Consider the following 18,234-nt stretch of genomic DNA (forward strand, 5'->3'; position numbering starts at 1 on the left):
TTAACTCGCAGAATTGGTACATACCGGGGTCGCCACCATCGCAGCCGACGCCTAGTCCAGGAGTCGGTAGCAACGTCGACGTAACATCACCGGTCAACATCGAAGAGTTCGAGCTCAGTGAGATGTAGGCCGCCCAAGAGCGGGGCAAGGGCAAGGTCGGCGAGGAGGATGGGCCGAAGAAGTACAGTCCGGAAGAGACAATGTGGCTTGCGAGGAACTACGTCGACGTCGCCGAGTATCCTATCATCGGCAACCAGCAGACCGGCAAGGCTTTCTGGGAGCGGATTGGCGTGAAGTATAACGCTGGTCGTCCTAAAGGGTCGATCGAGCGTAGCTACGTGAAGTTGCGCAAGCATTGGGGCGGGTCCAGGCGGATATGAGCAAGTGGAATGGAAAGTGGGCCAACGTAGTCCGGATGTGGCACAGCGAGGCGGACCTCGTCGAGAAGGCGAAGGATGCGTTCTTCACTGACAGGAAGAAGGCCTTCAAGTACTTCGAGGTTTGGAAGCTCGTCGAGAAGAGCCCGAAGTACACCAGCGGTGCCGAGCCAATGGCAACTGGGGCGGCGAAGAGAACCAAAGTTTCCGCCTCCGGAAACTACTCTTCAAGCAAAGGAGGTCCGGCGATCGACCTCAACGTGACGGACGACGACGTCTTCGGCTCCTCTCCTAGCATTCAGAGCAGCCTAATGGGAACAAAGGCGGCCAAGAAGAAAGCAAAGGGGAAGGCAACTGCGAGCAACTCCGCTATGGTGCCACCGCCGATCAATCCGTCTCTGGATAAGATGTTCGAATCTTTGTCGCAGATGAGTGTTACATGGCGGATGAGCCAGCTGACGGAGTTGACATCGAGTTGCACCGTGAGATGATCGCCTACCTTCGCACCCAAATGAAGAAGTAGTAGTCGTGGCCCGGGTTTCTAGTATTTTAAATTTGCTTCGTCTAGTAATGTAATGTTAATTTCTAATGAACAATGCATTTTCCCGGTTTCAATTTTTCAACGAATTGCGTTTACGAGTTACATATGTTGAAGTTGTGAATAGTGTCATTTATTAGTTGCGGCCCGAGTTGCGGCCTGTAGAGTTAGAGCAGTTGGGGCCTGGGCCGCAATTGTAGAGGAATGATGACGTGGAGGGGACTGGGGGCCGGAACTGGGGACGGGGTTATTCATGCTCTAATATGAAGACTAACAGAAGAAAATGTGAAGCATTATAAAATTTTCAGAGAAATAAGCTATAAATCAGATTGGATGGAGAAAATAAATGGATAAACAAAATAACTACCAAAACAACCGAATTGCAAATGCTCAGTATGGTGATTGTTGTTGAGTGATTGAACAATACAGAAAGCAAGGTATTTATAGAGGGATGGAAGCTAAGAGCATCCACACCGAAGAGCATAATGTAGTTCGTCCGTGCCAGCGGCACGACACCGCTGTCTGCAGCTGCGCTCTTGCCGCTGGCGCGGCGTTGCTCGATGCATCGAGCACGTCCGTGCCAGCGAGCAGCCGACGTGGCGCGTTCAGATTGTCCAACGGCATTTCCGTTGGAAATTCATTTTTTTTTAAATCGAAAATAATACCAAAAAATAAAAAAATATATTTTCACAATCCCAAAAAATGGCCGTTTTTTGACCGTTTTTCTGTATTTTTTTATTTTTTAATCCTCAAAATCATCTATAAATACACACATTCATCATCCATTTTTCACATCAAATCATCTCTCATTCATATTTTTTCATACAACTTATCTACACTTTCATCTCTCACTCAAATGGATTTCACTCATCTCATTGCGGAAGCGGAGCGCGAAGAATAAGAATAATATGAACAACATCGTGCCGCCTTTGAAGCCTATGTCGCAGCGAATACCCCCGCCCCTCCTCCTCAACCAACTAGCTCAACTCGCCGCTACATCCATCGTGACCGGGAGGGAGCCAACGAAAGGCTTGTTGCCGACTATTTTTCCGACCAGCAGCGGTTTCGGGAAGATTACTTTCGGCACCGTTTTCGCATGTCAAAATGCTTGTTTATGCGTATTATCAACACATTGTCCGCCCGTGTTGAATACTTTCAAACAAGTACAGATGCAGCCGGTCGGCAGAGTCTCTCGGCGTTGCAGTAGTGTACGTGTGCCATCCGACAACTTGCTACTGGGAAAACGGCTGACCTCTTTGACGAGTATTTGCATGTCGGTGAGTCCACTGGAATCCTTTGCATTAAAAATTTTTGCGAGGGCGTTCGTTCAGCTTTCGGGGATGAATTCCTTCGGGCACCCACCACCGATGATTGCCAACGGTTGCTTCGTCTTCACGAAACAGTCCATGGTTTTCCCGGTATGCTTGGCAGCATTGACTGCATGCATTGGAGGTGGAAGAATTGTCCGACTGCTTGGAGGGGGCAACACTTAAGCGGCCACAAAGGCGGCGGCCCAACACTTATCCTTGAAGCAGTCGCCGACTACCGCATATGGATTTGGCATGCATATTTCGGTTTTGCCGGATCCAACAACAACTTGAACGTGCTCTATTCTTCACCACTCTTGAATGATGTGCTGAATGGTGTAGCACCGGCGGTCGACTTCACCGTCAACGGAAATGCATACCACATGGGTTACTATCTCGCCGATGGTATCTACCCAAGGTGGTCGACTTTCGTGAAGACGCTCAGCAACCCGCAAGACCCGAGACGGGTTCTTTTCGCGTAGCATCAAGAGTCCGCTCGGAAAGACGTCGAAAGAGCTTTTGGGGTCCTTCAAGCCCGATTTAACATTGTGAAGGCCCCGTCTCGGTTGTGGCACGTGAAAAATATCGCCGACATCATATACACGTGTATTATCTTGCACAACATGATTATAGCCGATGAAGGACCGAGAGCGGGTAGCTTTTACGACGAGGATGAAGCCGGAAGCTCAACCGCGAGGTCTCCCCCACGGATAGGTGTGCATATGACGGTGGGTGAGAGGATTGAAACAAGGCACACAATGCGCGATATTCAAACTAATGTTGAGCTACAAGAAGACCTAATCAAACACATTTGGGCGAAATTCGGCCACAAGTAGTTTTTTTTTAAGTTTATGAATTTAATTATGTAATTTTTAATTTTTAGGATTTTAATTATGTGCTTTTTAAATTTTAGGATTTTAATTATGTAATTTTTAATTTTTTTTGTAATTTGTAATATTATTTCGGTTATTTTTAATGATTTTTAATATTGTGAAAATGTTTTTATTTAAATTGAATAATAGAATGGTGGGACCCTTGAGTTTGTCCTTGCGGAAGAGCACGAATGTGAGTGTTGTGCTCTTGCCAAGAGCAGGGAGTAAAAGTGGGTCCGGGCCCACATCCGTGCTCGTTGGCAAGAGCACGGATATGGATGCTCTAAGCATGCACTCCTAAGGAAAAATGCAGATTCCCAAGAAGACATAATAATTAGAAAGACCTTTAAAATTAGAAAGATTAAATATAACAGATAATAGTTTTAAAGATATTTAAATTTATACAGTGCATAATACTAATATCAAAGAGTATTCAAGATAAATGATAAAAATAAACAAAATTTTAAATATAAAAAATATATATTAAATAACTTCAAAGATAAAAAGAGTAAGAGGAAACCTGAAAAATACATAGATGAATAAAATAATCAAAAAAATATTAAAAAGGAGTATAAAATAAGTAAAACTAACACTATATATAATCAATAGAATAAAACTAATAAGTACTAAGACACTTCATGAAAATAAAATTCTACTTAAAAAAATTAAAGAGTCTCTGACTTGCAAAATTAATAACTTATTATTGGACTTTCGTTTAGAGCATCCACACTAGTAATAGGTCAGCCATAGGCTAGCCACAAACTCCTCCTGCTACATCATCAGGACTAAAACTCATTTTGCCACATCATCAGGACAAACAACTGAACAAGCAATAGGCTAGCAATAGGCTAGCCACAATAAACAAAATTGTAAAAAACAAATAATTAACAATCACACAAAATACGGAATTAAATTTACAACACAGATACAGGAAAATTCAATAATAATATTTAAATTAAAAAAAGTACATTAATTAAAAAAAATTACATTAATTAAAAAAAATCTAACAACGTGCAGTCCTCCGCGCCCACAACTCTTCAATTAAATCCTTTTGGAGTCGAATATGAACATCCACTTAGCGCATGTCGGCATGTGCCTTGAGGCGACCAACTTCATCGCGAGGTACCCCCCTTCGTACGTTGGGGGCGGCCACGCCGTGGCTTGGGCCGGCTTCATTAGCATCGTCATTGGCCCAACTAGTCAGTTGTACACCTTCATCTTCGACAATCATGTTGTGCTGGATAATACAGGCGTACATTATATCAGCAATGCAGTCGACATGCCACAAACGCGTTGGACCCCTAATTGCCGCTCATCGAGACTGGAGCACACCAAATGCGCGCTCCACGTCCTTGCGCGCCGACTCCTGCCGTTCCGCAAAGTAGGTCTTCCTCTCATCTGATGCGCATCTGATCGTCTTCACAAAGACGGGCCACCTAGGGTATATCCCATCCGCCAAGTAGTAGCCCATATCATGCTGGTTCCCGTTGGCGATAAACTGATGGCCGGACCGACGCCCTGGCACTGCTCTTTGAAAATGGGCGACGAGTTGAGGTCATTGAGATCGTTGTTTGCCCCGGCTACCCCAAAATATACATGCCAAATCCACAGCCGGTAATCAGCTACGACATCGAGGATCATCTTGAGATTCTTTCCCTTGTAGCCGGTCGTGTATAACCCTTTCCAGGAAGCAGGGCAGTTCTTCCATTCCCAATGCATACAATCTATGCTGCCCAACATCCCGGGGAAACAATGCTTCTCCCCGTGCATCTGCATCAGATCCTGACACTCTTCAGGGGTAGGACTTCGAAGATACTGATCACGAAATATTTCAATGACGCCCTTTGTATCAACCGGTTTATCTCGCGGGATGTATAGACCTCCAACTCTTCGTTCATTTGCCGTTCGTACTCCTCAGCATCCCCACCACTACCACCACTACTACCACCCGCGTTACTCATTTCACGTTGTTGCTCTTGTACAGAAATTAAGATGGAGAGAAAACTCGTTAAAACAAGTGGTGCGAATGAAAATGACGTGAAAATCGCGTATATATAGTATTTTGAAAATTTTAAAAAAAAAATTGAGCTGGCCGATCGCTCGCCGATCAGGAGCCTGCAATGGCGGCCAGCCGACCGGCGAGCGGATCGGCCAGCGCCCGAAAATCGGCATCGGGTCGCCGATTTTTTCCCCGAAATGACGCTCGCCAGTTCGAATGGTTCGGCGAGCGTCATTTAATCTTACAAATCTTAGTAGATTATTCTTTCAAAACTAACAATTGAATAATGACGTGCAGAAAATATTTAAAAAGGTCTATATGATGTCCACAGTTACAAATTCAAGATCAAAACTTTCCAGAAGAAGGTATTCAAGAAGTGCAATACTCAATACAGTTTACAACTAATATTAGAAGTGTTCACAGTACCTATTATCATGAAACATATTAACATTCAAAATTATATATCACAATTTAACAAAAACTAATTTTTTTATTTCAGGAAATCTACAGATATTGTGAAAAAATAAATTGAATTGTAATACCAGCGCCTTTTATGCTAAACCTTTTTTGTTATGTCGAACTCAGGTTTTCATTGCTCTCATTGTTTTAAATGGAACTCGTTACCACTTTGTTGATACTTAAAGTTGTTAGTTCGCAAAACAAGAATTCAAAGTAACAATCGAACGAACGAAGACGACCTAATATATGCTCATGAAATAAAAATAACGTTATACAAGGATACGAAACTGTGCCCGTACAAAAATGTCCACACCCTTTTCGTATAATACAATTAAGCTAAATGATATTACAAAATGTTACGAATGGGCCAAGAGAACTCAAGAAACAAAATCTTATTTTGCTTGCACCTTGGGCCTTCCTTGGCCTATCCACCCGGCCTGTTGGGCCCAGGCCTTCTCGAACAGCAGCAGGGCAGCCGAGCCTTCTCCCAACCTACAAGAGACATACAAGATTTATTGAGTAAAGACACAAGAAATTAAAGAAAACTACACTACGAGAAAAGAGTACAAAGACCAAAGACTCACCATCAAAAGGGGATTGGCTGCAACATAAAGCCAATATACATTCATTTAAGTAAGTACTTACTTTCAGGCAAAACACCAAATTCCCATAAATTAAAGGTACAGTAAGGATCATAAAAGGGAGATCTCATGTAGAAGGGACAAAGAGGCTGGGCAGCGCCATGCCCAACCACTGACTCTACCTATAAAAGCCATATCTTGACACCACAACACCCTCTTTTTCCATACTCGTTTTTTTCAGCAATAGAGAGAGATTGAGTTTTGTGAAGAAGGGCAGTGAGTGGAGCTAGGCAGCAAAAGTGTATCTTTTTTCAAATTCATCCCCTCATCAGGAAAGACCTTTCATCATGTCTTTCAAATATGCATGAACACATAAGAGCATAGTAGCCACTGCACAACACAGTCATGTAGTAGCACCAAAAACATAGAAGTCTCAAATAGCATGCTAAGTCCCAAATGAGACCAGTAATCACACTCTTTTTTCTCCTTCATGTTTCTTCTGTAAAAGTAGAAAACTTAAATCACAATCCGCCCAAGCATGCCCTTTTACTCTTTTCAAAATCGAAATAATAGGTCTTTTACTTATTACTATCACAGTACAAGTTTCATACTGCCCAAACGTCGAATATAAATACGAGTAGTAGTAAACTAGAAAGTAGGCTTAGCTTAGCATACGGGGCTGTCCAGCGCGGGACGGAGGCACCCATCCTAGAAAGCCGGAGTTTGAGCAGACGGCACTGTGAGACGGCGATTGAATCGCCGAGAAACGGAGCCCGAAGTTGGCGGTGGTGTCACCGCCGAAGTGTGAGAGAGGAGGTGGAGCTCGGAGAGTCGCGACGGGTATGGCGCGATGGAGATAAGGACTGTCGGCGTGACCTCCAGTGACGCGACTTCCCGCCTGAGTCGACTGAATCTCGGTCGATGAGAGGTAGGAGAGAACGTCTAGGCGTTGCCTTGAGTCCCCGGCGGCGAGGTCGCGAATGGTAGACGGCCGAAGAGTGAGAGTGTTACGAACTTGTTCGCAACGTTGATAAAGGCGAGAGATTCGCCGGTTAAAGGTCCGTTCGCAGAGATGAATCTCCGTCGAGCAACCGCAATTCCCACGCCAACTAGGTTTTGGCCGTGGAGAAGAAAACTTGAAGCAAAAGAAACGCGAGAAAAGTAGGGAATTTCCTTCTTATTATCCTCCTTTCAGCATTCGCAAATCCCTATTTATATATCTATGGACCCTAGGTTTGGTTCGACTCGATCATACCGGGAAAGAACCAACAAGAAAACCCGGCACGGAGCTTATAATTATGCTCGACTCAGATAATTAATTAAATAAGTTCAGAAATATAAATATTCTTTAAAATAATAAAATGCAAGAAAATTAACGAGACACAAAGTCTCCAAACATCACGGGCTTCTTGGATTGCCTCTTCGGCCTTCCATCTCCTCCCCTCAGCTGGGTCGGCGCCTGACTCCTCCGTCCCTTCTGTCTCATCGACGCTCCCTCATCGACGCCCTCTTCAGTAGCTTGGGTCACGGGCGTGTCATTCATCGTCACCGGGATTAATGGGGCATCACTCGTATCAACTCCCCCCCGGTTAAGAGACTCCTTGTCCTCAAGGAGTTGCGGAAACCGCCGACGCACAGCCGACACCGGCTCCCAAGTAGGCTGGTTCTGTGAAGTCCCAGCCCATTCCACCAATACCTGATCTACAGCCTGACCACCTTGGAGAGCAACGCGGCGGTCCAGGACCTTGAGTGGCCTGAGTATCGGCCTAGTCCCCAGAATATCAGTAGGCAGCTCACCCGCTGCCGGCGGCGAGGTCCCCTCCACAAACGGTTTGAGCAAGCTGACGTGAAACACGTCGTGAATACGAGCGCCCTCCGAAAGCTTCAAACGGTACGCTACTGGCCCAATCCTCTCTAGCACCTCAAACGGGCCAAAAAATCGCCGTGCAAGCTTAGCTGACAGCGGTTTGGCTACCGAATGTTGACGATACTGCTGGAGCTTAAGCAGAACCTTGTCTCCTACTGCAAAGCTGACATCACGGCGGTGTCTATCTGCTGAGGCTCGCATACGCTGTTGTGCGCGTTCCAGATTCTTCCGCAACTCAACTAAGAGCTCGCCTCTCTGACGAATCAACTCCATTGTAGGGGGGTCATAGCGTTTTACCGACGGCTGGGCAGCCACCAAGAGCGGTGGATCTCGGCCATACAGAGCCCGGAAGGGAGACGTGCCGAGCCCCTCATGATGGAAGCAGTTAAGGGCTAATTCCGCCCAAGGAAGGAAATTTGCCCACTTAGTGGGGCGATCTGCCGCGAAGGTTCGCAGGTATTGCTCGAGACCTCTGTTGCGCACCTCAGTCTGTCCATCGGATTGAGGATGGTACGCCGTCGAGAAGTGCAATTTAGTACCGCTGAGAGTGAGCATATTCTTCCATGCCTCGCTCAAGAACACCGGATCACGGTCCGACACCAATGTTTTAGGGAATCCGTGATGCTTGACCACCGTTTCAATAAAAAGGCGAGCTATACGCATCGCATCGAAACGTGCGGGCAGGGGCGCGAAGTGCGCGTACTTGGACAGACGGTCCACCGCGACCATGATAGTTGTGTACCCCTTTGAGAGCGGTAGACCCACCACAAAATCCATAGAAACGTCCTCCCATACTTGCGTCGGAATAGGAAGTGGTTGCAATAAACCTCCTGGTTTCTGAGTTGAGTACTTGGTGGTCTGACACTCCAAACAAGAGGCCACGAAACGCTTCACGTCGCGCCGCATATGCGGCCAATAGAACTGCATCGACAGACGACGCAGCGTGCGGTCAAACCCAGGATGATTTGCCTGTGGGGTGCTGTGATACTCGTACAGCAGTGCTTCCCGGAGGGGCGAAGATTCATCGACGTATATCCTGCGCCCGCAATAAATCAGCCCATCACAAATAGTGAATTTCGGATCAGCCTCGCCACTCTCAATTCGACGTCGCAATTCACACAGAGGGGCTGACTTTGCTGTTTCCTCCACCAGCATTTGCAGAATGTCGGGTAGAGGATGCGCGATAGCGCTCAGGATGGACGCGTCAGGCCTCATCTCTTCGTCGCGCCTAGACAAGGCATCTGCAACCCGATTAGCCGCCCCGGATTTGTACTCAATACTGAACTTATAACCCATCAACTTACGGACGTAAAGGTGCTGCTCGGGCGTCTGTATCACTTGCTGCAGTAATTCCCGAAGACTCTTCTGGTCGGTGCGTATAACAAACTCCCTGCCCAATAGATATTGTCTCCATTTCGAAATTGCCTCCACAATTGCGTACAACTCCTTGTGATAGGTGGAAGCACTCCGACGACGTGGTCCTAATTTTTTGCTAAAGAAGGCCAGGGGGTGGCCATCCTACATCAGTACTGCCCCAACACCAAAATCCGAGGCATCCGTTTCCAAATAAAACGTCCGAGAAAAATCTGGTAGGTGAAGGACCGGAGCTGCCGTCATTGCTCGTTTCAGAGCCTCAAAGCTGTCAGAAGCTGGTTGTGTCCAACAGAAAGCATCCTTTTTCAGAAGGTCCGTCAACGGGGACGCTATGACCGCATACTGAGCAATGAACCGGCGGTAATAGCCGGTGAGGCCCAAAAATCCCCGAAGCTGCTTTACCGTCACAGGTGTTGGCCAAGCCACCATAGCGTCAATCTTAGACGGGTCCGCTTTGAGCTGTCCATCGGTTATCAAGTGCCCCAAGTAGTCCACTGTCTGACTGCAGAACGAGCATTTAGATAACTTCACAAAAAACTGATGCTCCTCCAAAATAGATAGCACGATGCGAAGGTGATCCGCGTGAGACTCCAAGGAAGGACTATAGACCAGGATATCGTCAAAGAAGACAATGACTGACTTGCGTAGGAAGGGCTGGAAAATGCAATTCATGGCCGCCTGAAATGTGGACGGGGCGTTGGTCAATCCGAAGGGCATCACCAAAAATTCGAAGTGTCCGTCATGCGTGCGAAAAGCTATTTTATACGCATCTGCCTCATGCATCCTGATCTGGTGATATCCTGAACGAAGATCCAATTTCGTGAAGTACCGAGCCGCCCCCAATTCATCAAATAATTCATCTGCGGTCGGTATTGGAAAATGGTCAGGCACTGTGGCCTTGTTCAGGGCTCTGTAATCGATGCAGAAGCGAAAAGTGCCATCCTTTTTGCGGACCAGCAAAACCGGTGATGAAAAAGGGCTCTGACTGCGCTGTATGACTCCCTGATCGAGCATCTCCGTAACCTGCTTCTCGATCTCATTCTTCTGAAAGTATGGATATCTATATGGTCGGACATTCACAGGCTTAGAGTTTGGCAATAGGTGAATGCGATGATCGAACTGCCTCGTGGGGGGAAGACCCTGTGGCATCCTGAATACGCCGGCAAAGGCACGCAGAACGGAGCTGATTGTCGGCGGAAGTGATGCCGGGAACTCTTCGACCACCGGCGGCGAGGCCTCCTGAGTGTGCGGGTCCAGCGGGATCATCTCGTACAATTCAAATAACGATGCCGATGACATGATGCAGGATAGCGACGATAATGATATACGGCGGGGTGGTTGAGCCATACCCCGGAGAACAATTAAGTCATCTCCTCGAATGACCTCCATTGATTTTGTCACAAAGTCTGTAGTCACACGCCCCAACGATTCCAGCCAGTCCATACCCAAGATTACGTCTGGGCCGTGAATGGGCAAAACATGGAGATCAATGACAAATGAATTCCCTTGGACCACCAATTTTGTTCCCTTACACATGTAGGAGCATATAATAAACGCTCCGTTTCCAACATACACCCGAAACGGTTTGATTGTCGTGAGGGGAAGATGCAAACGCTCGGCCACCCGAGGATGTAAGAAGTCGTGTGTACTGCCGGTATCCACTAGCACGGTAACATCAACCGACTCAATAGACCCAGACAATGTCAGAGACTTCGAAGTCCTTTTTCCGTCCATCGCATGCAAATGAGAGAGATCTGCGGTCACCACCTCTTCATTCAACTTGTCCTCCAAAGGTTCATAAAAATCATCCTCGTCATCGTCGTCGGCGCCCATATAGGCGAGAAACCTGTGTCTGCAGACGTGACCTGAAACCCACTTATCATCACAGTAGTAGCATAGCCCCCGCCGAGCTCGATCAGCCTTCTCGGCAGCCGAGACACGAATGATGGGGAGTTTGGAAAGATCTGACTGTCTTCCAGGAGCACCAGGTAGGCGATTGCCCGCGATCTGCGGCTGGTGGTTCCCGGCGCCTGAATGCAGTGGGGTCTGCCCCGGCCGCTGGTCACGCGGCTGCCACTGACGCCGCTGCAGCCCCCCAGATGGCTGGTTGTACTCCGGCCGACAAGAAGCAATCCGAATAGCCAAGGCGAATGCCGCTGCTAGCGAGTGTGGACGGTGGAGTAAGACCTCATCCTGGATAGGTTGCCTCAGCCCGGCCACATATAGATCCAAAAGAACGTGGTCGGGGACACCAACAACACTATTCTGTAATTTTTCGAAGGCCAGCTGGTAGTCAGAGACCGTACCTGTTTGTGTTAACTTCTTGAGGAGACCGACGTGGCTCGTGTAGCAATTTGGGTCAAAGCGTCGCCTCACATCATCCAGAAACCCAAGCCACGTAGCAGATTCGTGGCTGGCGACATAACTCCAAATCCAATCGGCGACATTCGGTTCGAAGAGCATGACTACGTAGTGTAACCGTTGATCTTCCGGCGTCCCCACATGATCAAAGTAGTATTGTATACTCCGAATCCAATTATTCACTTCCGTACCATTGAAACGAGGTGGTTCCATCTTTAACTTGGTGGACCTCTGGTCTCCGGTCTGAGCACCAATGGCGAACTGCTGCCTGGACTGTGGAGGGCCCCAACAGGAGGATTGACTGATCAGATGGGGCCGTTGGATTGTGGCGTGACCGGGAACACCGAAATCCGTGTGGTCATGCCGCCAAGGCTGAGAGAACTGCTGCTGGATGTGCGCAGTAGCAACCGGTAGACCCGATCCCGAACCCTGGGTGAACGGTGGTAGGCCATACGAAGTGGGCACCGCCGAGAACGAAGGCATTCCGCCTAGCGTCTGGGGCAGAGACAGGTACTGGGCTCCAGAGGGAACCAGGGGCCCCGGGGTCGTGTGATCGCCTCCCACAACATGAGGAATCGTCGACCAAGGCGCCGGAGGGGTCCAAATAGCGGTCGACTGCGGCAGGGTCAGCGGGAAGGGCGAATACGAACTCACTGGCTAGATTGAGAATGGAGGCGCCGGGATAGGGCGGCTTGACGTCGGAATATCGCCCCCTCGCCGATCGCTCATGTCCATTCTGGATTCTAAACGACCCACCGTCGCCGAGAGCCTCTCAAGTTGGGACGCAAAGCGATCCATCGTCGCCGTCGGATCGACGGGAATCACAGAAGTAGTCGCGCCCATGGTGAGCGCCTCTGTTCGCACTGCGGAAACTTCAATCGTCATGAGATCGTCAATGAAAGCACCAAAATGTTACGAACTTGTTCGCAACGTTGATAAAGGCGAGAGATTCGCCGGTTAAAGGTCCGTTCGCAGAGATGAATCTCCGTCGAGCAACCGCAATTCCCACGCCAACTCGACTCGATCATACCGGGAAAGAACCAACAAGAAAACCCGGCACGGAGCTTATAATTATGCTCAACTCAGATAATTAATTAAATAAGTTCAGAAATATAAATATTCTTTAAAATAATAAAATGCAAGAAAACTAACGAGACACAAAGTCTCCAAACATCACGGGATTCTTGGATTGCCTCTTCGGCCTTCCATCTCCTCCCCTCGGCTGGGTCGGCGCCTGACTCCTCCGTCCCTTCTGTCTCGACGCTCCCTCATCGACGCCCTCTTCAGTAGCTTGGGTCACGGGCGTGTCATTCATCGTCACCGGGATTAATGGGGCATCACTCGTATCAGAGAGCCAAGGATGGGGCATAGATAGACGGAGACGGAGGCTACCAGAGCGCCGGCGGTGGACTGTCGAGACGGAAGAAATCACCGAGAGAGGGGTTTTTTCTATTTTTGTTCTAAACCACAACTATCATTCCTCGTTTGTACTGGACTTTTTTTTGTTCCGGATTTGGGAGAGACGCATGACCCTCATGCGTCTCCTTTTAATGAGACGCATGACGATTATGCGTCTTTCATAAAGACGCATGAGGGTCATGCGTCTCTATTTTTTTTCCGTTATTTTTTAACGACGCATGAGGGTCATGCGTCTTAGGGAAAGACGCATCTCCCTCATGCGTCTTCTTTTTTTTTTAAATTTCACCAACGACGCATGAGCGTCATGCGTCTCTAACTTGCTTAAATCAGTAGCCAAGGCAGAATAGGCAGAATACGCGAGAGAAAGAGAGGAAGACAAAACTTGCGATATCCTTGGCGATTTCTTGGCGATTCCCTTCATATTTAGGTAAGTTTCCTTCAATCTTTCAACATTGCTCTCGTATTTGTTGTTTATTTGCATATTATTAGGATTTGTGATAAATTTATTGTATACTTACTATATTAGGGTTTATTGAAAAAAATTGTCTTTAATTTTTGTTGGTTTGTATATATATTTTTGCAGAAATCATGCAAGTATTCGTGAGTTTATATTGGGGTGGTAGAATATATCAACTTCCTCAAGTGGGCATTTGTTATGATCCTCCTCGTGCGAGAGCTTCCATCGTATTGGATTCATGTGTTTCATTATCTGAATTAGTTGCAATGATATGTGTTAAGATAAGAATAGATTCAAACCAACACTTCATCGAAATATCTTGGAGGCATTGTTTCTTGGGTACCAGTACGAGTTATGTATGTACTGCGGTTGACAGTGATCAAAGTGTGTTTTTTATGTTCAATGCGGCTCTAAATTCTACTCGGCATATTGAATTATTTGTTGAGTATTCGTCTGTTGGAAATGCCTTCATCCCACCAATTGTTGATCATGGTGTTGGATCATCTACGAGGTTTGAACCTTTGAGCATGGATTGCGATATGAATGAGCAAACAGATGTTGCAGATGCTGCTGATGTTGGATTGAATACTCAAGAGACTGTAGAAGAGCATGCTGATGTTCATGTTGTACGAGGAGACCTTGATGATCCAGAATTGTCGTCATCATCGTCTAATGATATTTTAAGTGATGATTCCGGTGCTGATTCTAGTGATGAGGATGTAGTGTATAAACCCGTCGTGCAAGATGAACAACCACTTCCAGAATACGTGCACACTGGGTTGAACTATTTTCGCAAACTGTCGAGTGGTCCTTCTGAGGCACCTGAAGTTGGTAATGAACGCAGTACCATGTACTGGGATGAAAAACACCCATATCGGATTAATGGGGGAACAAAATTTGATAGCAAGCTGCATGTGAAGACTGCTATTACTATGTGGAGTCTGAGGCAACACTGGCAATTTAGGGTGGTTGAGAGCAAATTAAGAAGGTGGCATGCCGTGTGCAAATATCCAGCAGGGAGGACAGAAGATGGGACAGCTATTATCAGCGAGACCGACGCTGAAAAAGTGAATGAATGTCGATGGGAAGTTTCTGTTACACACATGGCCCATGATGATATGTGGGAGATTAGGAAGTGGCGGGGACGCCATAGTTGTGAAGGCCATCGTAATGATAGAGGACATTCCTACAAAATTCGAGCAATTCTACCCTCATTCTTCCTGGAGGATAATTCTACCCTCAGTCTTCACAGCCTGACTTCCTGGAATGGAGAAACTAATGAAATTATTAACCAATTGAAGATTCAGAGCTATGATAACTTAAATAAACAAAGTACCTGAAAAATTACTACTTATACGACGACGGAGTGTATTTAGATGGTTCAATCCCCTTGTTCTTCCTAGTAGATAGTCTCTTGTACACTTTGCTCACGAGCTTCCCAACCCCGCCGCGTGATGAACCCTCCGTAGCTGGTCGAGGTTGGACATGGATGCTCTGAACAACGTCTTCTTCCTCATGTGCCTCGACAATGTTGTCATCTTCTTCTTCTCCTTCATCATCGTCCTCTTCTTCAGCTTGTACAAGAGGCATGATCTGATAATTCTAGAAGAATGAATCGACCGACGCTCGGGCACCACTCCATTGCGGCACGTCATGGCTTTGTGAATATGGGCGACGATTCCAATCGGGCTCAGGCTGGCTTGGGGAATACAATGGACGGTCCCACTGTGACTGAGACTCATGCGCCGGGTGTGAATACCACTGGGGTGGGTCATGCTCTTAATACTGCGGCTCTGGTGCTACATAATCGGGATGCGGCTGGGACATCCTAAACTGCTCTGTGTAGCCATGTCCCCTAGTCCGAACACCAGGCGCTCCACGACGCCGTGGAACTACTTCTTCTTGATACGGCATGACCACATCCTGATGTTGAGAAGCGAGGTACTCCATGACATCACCGTTGTTCGTAGATTCGAGGACAGTCCTAACAATTTCTCGAATCTGGCGCACTCGTGGGTCCATTTCGTCTTCCGTAGTTAAATGGAAAACCCGCAGAAAACCCTCAACCTAGACAAAAATATGATACAAATATCAATAAGAAACAATCTATATCACATGAAAGCATATAGTTTAATATAACAAACTTACAAATAGTCTCATCGAATCAGCCGACTCGTTCATCCCAGCAGTGGCCCGTGCCCCAGGCTGAGTCATGTACGTCACGGTAATCCTGTTATACCACGCCATATAACCCGGGCTCATGGGAATATTCAAGGACATCGGAGCTGTGTATTCGGCAGCTTGGAACCTTTCGTACCTCATGTTCCACTCCCCAATGAAGAATTGATGCGTGTTTGCCCAGTTGTTGCCCTTCTTACCACGCCGATCATTTTTGCCTAAATGATCGGCGTTCCTTAGCATCCTGTCTACATTATGCGGTATATCCTGATACCGATTGAACTGTCGGCGCACTCGTCCAGGCTCATGGGCCTCGACATAGGCCCAACATACCAAGTAGGTCTCGCACAAAGAGCATCCAGTCACATCATTGCAGTAGTCAGGCAGTAGGGCTCGTGCGTATGGCGTCCAGATAAACTACAAAACAGCAATGCAAATGCCAAATTAATTTCATAATAAGTTCATAAATGAAGTCTTAACCGAAATAATATTCACCTGGCCAGGTCTAATCAGAGATATTTGGTCACGGTAATGCTCAACCGAGTGTCTAGGAGCATTTCCTATCTGCGTTGTTCCTTTCCACCTATACATAAAATTTATGTAAGAAAATAACCCAATATGCATTAATAAAAAAAAATATTTAGATATATACCTGGCGCCACATGGTGTATATGGCTCGTGCACAACTAATCATATGAACGCAGGCCTCAATGTGGGCATTCTTTCCCACGCCCATAGCTGCAGAAGGATCATAGGCCCGCCCAACTCTTTTCTCTTATCCATGGAAGCCTCGCACAGATAATGATAAAGGTAGGCCAATGCCGCACTTCCCCAACTAATAGTCTTCACCTCTTCCGGATCCCCAAGCCCATTCAACCACATAAATGGCACCTTACACCCCGTGGTGTCCGGTAGAATGAGACCTCCTAATAAAATTAGGGCGTGGATACGTGCCCTTTGGATGTATACGTACGTAGGTAGGTCATCACCTAGAGACATCCTTGTCTGGTTGATCAGCGCGGTCATCAGCAAACCCTTGCTTTGTCTCTGTGGAAGTATCTGGTATCCATCCCAACAGATCGCAGCACTTGTTGGTCCAATCAGGAAAGTTGTCATGATAGTCATGCCCTGTGAAGACGCGACCCTCCGCCCTCAAGCCCCAAATGGCTTGCACATCTTCCAAGGTGATCGTCGCCTCACCGATCGGTAGATGGAAAGTGTGCGTCTCCGGCCTCCAACGCTCAATCAACGCCGTGATCAGCTCATTGTCCACCTTCATGGGCTTCCCACAATCGATCACGCCTTTGAAACCAAAGACGTCAAGCCAATATCTAACATTCTCGTGAATTTCGACGTCCCAAGTCTTGCTTTCTGTCCTTCGGACCTTAAATACTTGGGTTGTGCCCTCTTTCATGAGTTTATGTGAAATGTGATGTTTCTGCATATTTAGCAAGGACGGGTCTTCGGGTCCATATAATAATTGCCCGCTAGAACTTGAAGTCTCCATCTAATCTAAGTACATATTCACAAAACAAATAACATATACATTCAAATTCATCGTCCAAATAACAACACATCATAAACCAAATGATTGATTCACTCCAATTCAATACAATTCATGATTTATAAGGCCTAATTTACATATAACTACTAAATTAGAAGGTTAAATTAAAAGATGCATTTCAACCTATACTCTATTCTCCAATAACAACCAAAATCACAACACCAAGCATCTCAAACATATCAATAACTATACAATAGAATGAATTTACCCACTAAAATCCATTACAATTAACTACACAACAAAAAAAGCGGCCAAAATTTAGCAATTTGTTATAAACCCTAATTTACAAACATTAGGGGAAATCAAAACAAACTATGCAAATTAACAACAAATAAGGAAGGAATGTTGAAGGATTGAACGAAACTTACCGGAATACGAGGGAAAATGGTCGGATTCGCCGGAATTTCCAATCAAAAATCGCCTAAATCGCCTAATTCGCCTTTCTGTCGCAAGTGAATGAGGCTACTGCCTCGCCTCGTCTGATTTAATTCGAATTAGAGACGCATAAGCCTCATGCGTCTCTTTCTAAGACGCATGACGCTTATGCGTCGTCTATTAAAATTAAAAAAAAAAAGAGACGCATGAGGGAGATGCGTCTCTTCCTAAGACGCATGACCCTCATGCGTCGTTAAAAAAAATGAAAAAAAGAGAGACGCATGACCCTCATGCGTCTCTATGAAAGACGCATAATTGTCATGCGTCTCATTAAAAGGAGACGCATGAGGGTCATGCGTCTCTCCCAAACCAGGAACAAAAAAAACTCTAGAACAAACGAGGAATCCTATCTCTCTTCTAGCACAAAAATAGAAAAAACCCCGAGAGAGAGAAGGGGCGCCGTTGAGTTTAGAATTTGTTAATTAGGGATTTGAGAGGAAGAAGAA

At 46.5% G+C, this 18,234-nt stretch overlaps 1 long non-coding RNA gene across 1 annotated transcript; it reads right to left on the reverse strand.

Annotated features, from left to right (window-relative positions):
- Nucleotides 1-16,155: 16,155 nt before the first annotated feature.
- On the reverse strand, nt 16,156-16,476 carry LOC121777082. Its single transcript, XR_006045360.1, has 3 exons — nt 16,442-16,476; nt 16,285-16,372; nt 16,156-16,206 (listed from the first exon to the last, which is right to left on the reverse strand). It is a non-coding gene; the product is annotated as an uncharacterized LOC121777082 (long non-coding RNA).
- Nucleotides 16,477-18,234: the final 1,758 nt, after the last annotated feature.

This window comes from Salvia splendens, chromosome 18, assembly GCF_004379255.2.
Source record: "Salvia splendens isolate huo1 chromosome 18, SspV2, whole genome shotgun sequence".
In the NCBI taxonomy this organism is placed as follows: domain Eukaryota; kingdom Viridiplantae; phylum Streptophyta; class Magnoliopsida; order Lamiales; family Lamiaceae; genus Salvia; species Salvia splendens.